This window comes from Schistocerca gregaria, unplaced genomic scaffold, assembly GCF_023897955.1.
Source record: "Schistocerca gregaria isolate iqSchGreg1 unplaced genomic scaffold, iqSchGreg1.2 ptg000923l, whole genome shotgun sequence".
NCBI classification, from domain to species: Eukaryota; Metazoa; Arthropoda; class Insecta; order Orthoptera; family Acrididae; genus Schistocerca; species Schistocerca gregaria.
Window position 1 is genome coordinate 82,501 of NW_026062280.1, and position 7,500 is coordinate 90,000.

General features: G+C 50.9%; 3 non-coding genes across 3 annotated transcripts in view; all 3 read left to right on the plus strand.

Annotated features, from left to right (window-relative positions):
• Positions 1 to 4,842: 4,842 nt before the first annotated feature.
• On the plus strand, positions 4,843 to 6,735 carry LOC126325415 (small subunit ribosomal RNA). The gene has a single exon (XR_007560096.1). It is a non-coding gene; the product is annotated as a small subunit ribosomal RNA (ribosomal RNA).
• A 362-nt stretch (positions 6,736 to 7,097) lies between these two features.
• Positions 7,098 to 7,252, plus strand: LOC126325414 (5.8S ribosomal RNA). Its single transcript, XR_007560095.1, has one exon. It is a non-coding gene; the product is annotated as a 5.8S ribosomal RNA (ribosomal RNA).
• A 188-nt stretch (positions 7,253 to 7,440) lies between these two features.
• LOC126325425 (large subunit ribosomal RNA) overlaps positions 7,441 to 7,500 on the plus strand; it is a 4,222-nt gene continuing 4,162 nt past the window's right edge. Inside the window, exon 1 of the ribosomal RNA XR_007560105.1 lies at positions 7,441 to 7,500. This exon is cut by the window's right edge and continues 4,162 nt beyond it. This is a non-coding gene — a ribosomal RNA (large subunit ribosomal RNA).

Here is a 7,500-nt window from a genome sequence, read left to right on the forward strand (position 1 = left end):
ACACTATGATAACCAGAGCAGTAGGTCCACCTATAAAAGCACAATACCCCACTCCTCCGACAACTACCATTGCTCAGATAAATCAACACCACCAACACACATCCTACACAGAGGGGCACCAAATATCATCCCCCGCCCTCGTGTTATACCACATGAAAAATTGCAGAAGTGAGAGACACACATCCGCCAGCCTCTTGCTACAAGCATCGAACCGACGTGACGTATCTGACGGTGACTCAGGCATCCGTGTACTGCCACCACTATCCACCCCCCCCCCCCTCTCTCTCTGCCCCCTTCCCACACAATACCAAATTTAACCAACTTTATCGCTTAACCTAACTGTGGCTGTACCAGTTTATCGCTTAACCTAACTGTGGCTGTACCAGTTTATCGCTTAACCTAACTGTGGCTGTACCAGTTTATCGCTTAACCTAACTGTGGCTGTACCAGTTTATCGCTTAACCTAACTGTGGCTGTACCAGTTTATCGCTTAACCTAACTGTGGCTGTACCAGTTTATCGCTTAACCTAACTGTGGCTGTACCAGTTTATCGCTTAACCTAACTGTGGCTGTACCAGTTTATCGCTTAACCTAACTGTGGCTGTACCAGATTATCGCTTAACCTAACTGTGGCTGTACCAGATTATCGCTTAACCTAACTGTGGCTGTACCAGATTATAGCTTAACCTAACTCAATTTGTCCCTTAACCTAACTCAATTTGTCCCTTAACCTAACTCAATTTGTCCCTTAACCTAACTCAATTTGTCCCTTAACCTAACTCAATTTGTCCCTTAACCTAACTCAATTTGTCCCTTAACCTAACTCAATTTGTCCCTTAACCTAACTCAATTTGTCCCTTAACCTAACTCAATTTGTCCCTTAACCTAACTCAATTTGTCCCTTAACCTAACTCAATTTGTCCCTTAACCTAACTCAATTTGTCCCTTAACCTAACTCAATTTGTCCCTTAACCTAACTCAATTTGTCCCTTAACCTAACTCAATTTGTCCCTTAACCTAACTCAATTTGTCCCTTAACCTAACTCAATTTGTCCCTTAACCTAACTCAAGTTGTCCCTTAACCTAACTCAAGTTGTCCCTTAACCTAACTCAAGTTGTCCCTTAACCTAACTCAAGTTGTCCCTTAACCTAACTCAAGTTGTCCCTTAACCTAACTCAAGTTGTCCCTTAACCTAACTCAAGTTGTCCCTTAACCTAACTCAAGTTGTCCCTTAACCTAACTCAAGTTGTCCCTTAACCTAACTCAAGTTGTCCCTTAACCTAACTCAAGTTGTCCCTTAACCTAACTCAAGTTGTCCCTTAACCTAACTCAAGTTGTCCCTTAACCTAACTCAAGTTGTCCCTTAACCTAACTCAAGTTGTCCCTTAACCTAACTCAAGTTGTCCCTTAACCTAACTCAAGTTGTCCCTTAACCTAACTCAAGTTGTCCCTTAACCTAACTCAAGTTGTCCCTTAACCTAACTCAAGTTGTCCCTTAACCTAACTCAAGTTGTCCCTTAACCTAACTCAAGTTGTCCCTTAACCTAACTCAAGTTGTCCCTTAACCTAACTCAAGTTGTCCCTTAACCTAACTCAAGTTGTCCCTTAACCTAACTCAAGTTGTCCCTTAACCTAACTCAATTTGTCCCTTAACCTAACCCACGTTGTCCCTTAACCTAACTCAAGTTGTCCCTTAACCTAACTCAAGTTGTCCCTTAACCTAACTCAAGTTGTCCCTTAACCTAACTCAAGTTGTCCCTTAACCTAACTCAAGTTGTCCCTTAACCTAACTCAAGTTGTCCCTTAACCTAACTCAAGTTGTCCCTTAACCTAACTCAAGTTGTCCCTTAACCTAACTCAAGTTGTCCCTTAACCTAACTCAAGTTGTCCCTTAACCTAACTCAAGTTGTCCCTTAACCTAACTCAAGTTGTCCCTTAACCTAACTCAAGTTGTCCCTTAACCTAACTCAAGTTGTCCCTTAACCTAACTCAAGTTGTCCCTTAACCTAACTCAATTTGTCCCTTAACCTAACTCAATTTGTCCCTTAACCTAACTCAATTTGTCCCTTAACCTAACTCAATTTGTCCCTTAACCTAACTCAATTTGTCCCTTAACCTAACTCAATTTGTCCCTTAACCTAACTCAATTTGTCCCTTAACCTAACTCAATTTGTCCCTTAACCTAACTCAATTTGTCCCTTAACCTAACTCAATTTGTCCCTTAACCTAACTCAATTTGTCCCTTAACCTAACTCAAGTTGTCCCTTAACCTAACTCAAGTTGTCCCTTAACCTAACTCAATTTGTCCCTTAACCTAACCCACGTTGTCCCTTAACCTAACTCAAGTTGTCCCTTAACCTAACTCAAGTTGTCCCTTAACCTAACTCAAGTTGTCCCTTAACCTAACTCAAGTTGTCCCTTAACCTAACCGACGTTGTCCCTTAACCTAACCGACGTTGTCCCTTAACCTAACCCACGTTGTCCCTTAACCTAACCCACGTTGTCCCTTAACCTAACCCACGTTGTCCCTTAACCTAACCCACGTTGTCCCTTAACCTAACCCACGTTGTCCCTTAACCTAACCCACGTTGTCCCTTAACCTAACCCACGTTGTCCCTTAACCTAACCCACGTTGTCCCTTAACCTAACCCACGTTGTCCCTTAACCTAACCCACGTTGTCCCTTAACCTAACCCACGTTGTCCCTTAACCTAACCCACGTTGTCCCTTAACCTAACCCACGTTGTCCCTTAACCTAACCCACGTTGTCCCTTAACCTAACCCACGTTGTCCCTTAACCTAACCCACGTTGTCCCTTAACCTAACCCACGTTGTCCCTTAACCTAACCCACGTTGTCCCTTAACCTAACCCACGTTGTCCCTTAACCTAACCCACGTTGTCCCTTAACCTAACCCACGTTGTCCCTTAACCTAACCCACGTTGTCCCTTAACCTAACCCACGTTGTCCCTTAACCTAACCCACGTTGTCCCTTAACCTAACCCACGTTGTCCCTTTGCCTAACATAGTTCACTGCTCGGAATCTCTGGTGTCGTTGTTATCCTCATGTAGATGTCTTGCGAGTGTTGCTTACTTTCCACATATTCCTGCTATCCACTGTCAATTGTACTGCAATAGGACTATATCGCCGACCCCCCCCCTCCCCCCCCTCTGTCCCCCTCTGTCCCCCTCTTTGTGTCTCTGTCCTCTCAAGCTGGTCGGTCTGGCGTTTGAGTGTTAAATGAGCCTCGCAGCTGTTCAGTTGCATTCAGATGTCGACGCCCTCAGTGTACGTCGTGGTATGGTCTGTGTCCATTGTCCGCTGATGTCGTACGCGTAACCCACACGCTGTACCGATCATCGGTCGTTACGTACAGAGTGAAGTAGTGTGATACGTGTGACCGTACGCTGGCTGTGCCCAACGGTGTCGAATCTCAATTTCCATATGTTGTGCTTGATGCTACTTGTCTCGTCTCCCAATAACAGCTAGGTTGCACTGTGGTACGCCGTAGAGGCGTGTGGGAGGAACGTACGAACGCATTGTATGTCACCCTGGGTCGCTGGGGGTGGTGGTGCGGTGAGTCAGGTCAGGTCAGGTCAGCGTGAGCCGTCTGATGTAGTGACGCGTGTATTCCGACTTTGTCGTATTGCCTCACACAAAGTGCTACCCTGGTGGACCGCGTTCCATATCTGGGACATGCCGCAGATGCCGGTTGACAGTGGATCGCGGAAGGTACATCGCATACGTGCGCGGGCCACCTTCCACGTGTTCTCTTCTGCACATGTCGCAGTGTGTATGTGGTCTGATGTAGCGTGTCGTGACACATGACATCCTGGCATGCAAGAATTGTTGAATTCGCAAATGTAGGTGGACATCTACGTTTACTGCCCAAGATACGCAAATGAACTGGAAATCCGTTGTTGAGCGGTTGTTCACGCTGGAGGTGAATCTGTGATGGCGACGATCGGTACAGCTATTAACCGGTTGTTTCAGCGGTACCCGCCACATCCACACGCGTGACTAGGCCCATGTGGGTATGAAGCGATACGCGGCGGTGGCTTGGTGGGACTGTTCCCGGCCGGTGAAGGGGGGCCGCCCGGCGTGTTGGCCGCGCGCTGCGTGGGCGCACGCGCAACAGGCGGCTGGTGGGGGGCGCCGAGTGGCAGGAGCGCCAGCCGACGGGCCCGGCAGGCGGCGCAGCTACGCTGCGGCGCACCCTGCACGCGGCGCCTGGCGGCCAAAGTTGGTTCAGCCGAGCCCGGTGCGAAGCGCGGTGGACATCTGCAGTGTGCTGGTCTGATTGAGGACTGTGTGCGTTGAGGATGCGCCGCCGCCTGGCACTCGGCGCCGCGACGCCGTCTGCTGCTCGGTCGCCCCAGCGGTTCTCGCAGGTGGTTTGTATCGCAGTTGTGCGGACGTGTTGGCGCGTGCGCTGTGCTGGGAGAGTTCGCTTCTGCACCCAAGTGGGGCTTTGCCCTTGTGTGGCGCTGGCGTTGGAGCTGCCGGTCACCATAGGTGGCGCGTGTTGTCTCCCGCCGGCAATGCCACGACAGCACGCTCCCGGGCCTCTGTCGGCAGCGGCAAGCTCAGTTGGGAGCAAGGGTGTTCGCACTAAAACCGTCTACTCGCCTAACTCCGGGCGATTGCGCCTCTCTCGAAACCGACCAAGTACCTAGGACGGCGCTGCGCGCCGCCGGGACCTGAGAGGGTTTCGAGGTGTATCGTGCAGGGGAGCTCGGCCTCCTCCTGTTTGCAGAATAATTGAGCGGACGCTTGCGTGTTCGCGCGGGCCCCCGGGACACACTCCCGGGCGGCCGGCTGCTCAGCTCTAGTTGACGCAGCTCCCTGGTTGATCCTGCCAGTAGTCATATGCTTGTCTCAAAGATTAAGCCATGCATGTCTCAGTACAAGCCGCATTAAGGTGAAACCGCGAATGGCTCATTAAATCAGTTATGGTTCCTTAGATCGTACCCACGTTACTTGGATAACTGTGGTAATTCTAGAGCTAATACATGCAAACAGAGTCCCGACCAGAGATGGAAGGGACGCTTTTATTAGATCAAAACCAATCGGATTGGCTTGTCTGGTCCGTTTGCCTTGGTGACTCTGAATAACTTTGGGCTGATCGCACGGTCCTCGTACCGGCGACGCATCTTTCAAATGTCTGCCTTATCAACTGTCGATGGTAGGTTCTGCGCCTACCATGGTTGTAACGGGTAACGGGGAATCAGGGTTCGATTCCGGAGAGGGAGCCTGAGAAACGGCTACCACATCCAAGGAAGGCAGCAGGCGCGCAAATTACCCACTCCCGGCACGGGGAGGTAGTGACGAAAAATAACGATACGGGACTCATCCGAGGCCCCGTAATCGGAATGAGTACACTTTAAATCCTTTAACGAGTATCTATTGGAGGGCAAGTCTGGTGCCAGCAGCCGCGGTAATTCCAGCTCCAATAGCGTATATTAAAGTTGTTGCGGTTAAAAAGCTCGTAGTTGGATTTGTGTCCCACGCTGTTGGTTCACCGCCCGTCGGTGTTTAACTGGCATGTATCGTGGGACGTCCTGCCGGTGGGGCGAGCCGAAGGGGTGCTTTCGCGTCCCAAGGCGGACCCCGTTTAAATCCTACCAGGGTGCTCTTTGTTGAGTGTCTCGGTGGGCCGGCACGTTTACTTTGAACAAATTAGAGTGCTTAAAGCAGGCAAGCCCGCCTGAATACTGTGTGCATGGAATAATGGAATAGGACCTCGGTTCTATTTTGTTGGTTTTCGGAACCCGAGGTAATGATTAATAGGGACAGGCGGGGGCATTCGTATTGCGACGTTAGAGGTGAAATTCTTGGATCGTCGCAAGACGAACAGAAGCGAAAGCATTTGCCAAGTATGTTTTCATTAATCAAGAACGAAAGTTAGAGGTTCGAAGGCGATCAGATACCGCCCTAGTTCTAACCATAAACGATGCCAGCCAGCGATCCGCCGCAGTTCCTCCGATGACTCGGCGGGCAGCCTCCGGGAAACCAAAGCTTTTGGGTTCCGGGGGAAGTATGGTTGCAAAGCTGAAACTTAAAGGAATTGACGGAAGGGCACCACCAGGAGTGGAGCCTGCGGCTTAATTTGACTCAACACGGGAAACCTCACCAGGCCCGGACACCGGAAGGATTGACAGATTGATAGCTCTTTCTTGATTCGGTGGGTGGTGGTGCATGGCCGTTCTTAGTTGGTGGAGCGATTTGTCTGGTTAATTCCGATAACGAACGAGACTCTAGCCTGCTAACTAGTCGCGTGACATCCTTCGTGCTGTCAGCGATTACTTTTCTTCTTAGAGGGACAGGCGGCTTCTAGCCGCACGAGATTGAGCAATAACAGGTCTGTGATGCCCTTAGATGTTCTGGGCCGCACGCGCGCTACACTGAAGGAATCAGCGTGTCTTCCTAGGCCGAAAGGTCGGGGTAACCCGCTGAACCTCCTTCGTGCTAGGGATTGGGGCTTGCAATTGTTCCCCATGAACGAGGAATTCCCAGTAAGCGCGAGTCATAAGCTCGCGTTGATTACGTCCCTGCCCTTTGTACACACCGCCCGTCGCTACTACCGATTGAATGATTTAGTGAGGTCTTCGGACTGGTACGCGGCATCGACTCTGTCGTTGCCGATGCTACCGGAAAGATGACCAAACTTGATCATTTAGAGGAAGTAAAAGTCGTAACAAGGTTTCCGTAGGTGAACCTGCGGAAGGATCATTACCGACTAGACTGCATGTCTTTCGATGTGCGTGTCGTGTCGCGCAACACGCTACCTGTACGGCAGTGGCCGTGCGCCGCGTGCGGAACCACGCGTGCCTCTCAAAACTAGCGGAAGTGTTGTTGTTGTGTGGTACGAGCGCTGAAGCTCTGGAGCGGCTGGCCTGCGGTACCTGGCGCCTGGCGCCGGTTTTGAATGACGTTCGCCCGAGTGCCTGTCCGCTCCGGTGTGGAGCCGTACGACGCCCATCGGCTGTGAGGCCGTTGGACACAAAAAAAATAGTGGAACAGGGGCCGTCAGACGCCTCAGTCCCGCAAATGCTACTGTCTTGAAAGAGACAGTGGGAGACTGAAAAGGAAAAGATCACCCAGGACGGTGGATCACTCGGCTCGTGGGTCGATGAAGAACGCAGCAAATTGCGCGTCGACATGTGAACTGCAGGACACATGAACATCGACGTTTCGAACGCACATTGCGGTCCATGGATTCCGTTCCCGGGCCACGTCTGGCTGAGGGTCGGCTACGTATACTGAAGCGCGCGGCGTTTGTCCCGCTTCGGAGACGTGGGAGTGTCGTGGTCGCCTGTGTGGCCGGCCGCGTCTCCTTAAACGTGCGATGCGCGCCCGTCGCCTGGCGGTTCGCATACCGGTACTTTCTCGGTAGCGTGCACAGCCGGCTGGCGGTGTGGCGTGCGACACCTCGTACAACGACCTCAGAGCAGGCGAGACTACCCGCTGAATTTAAGCATATTACTAAGCGGAGGAAAA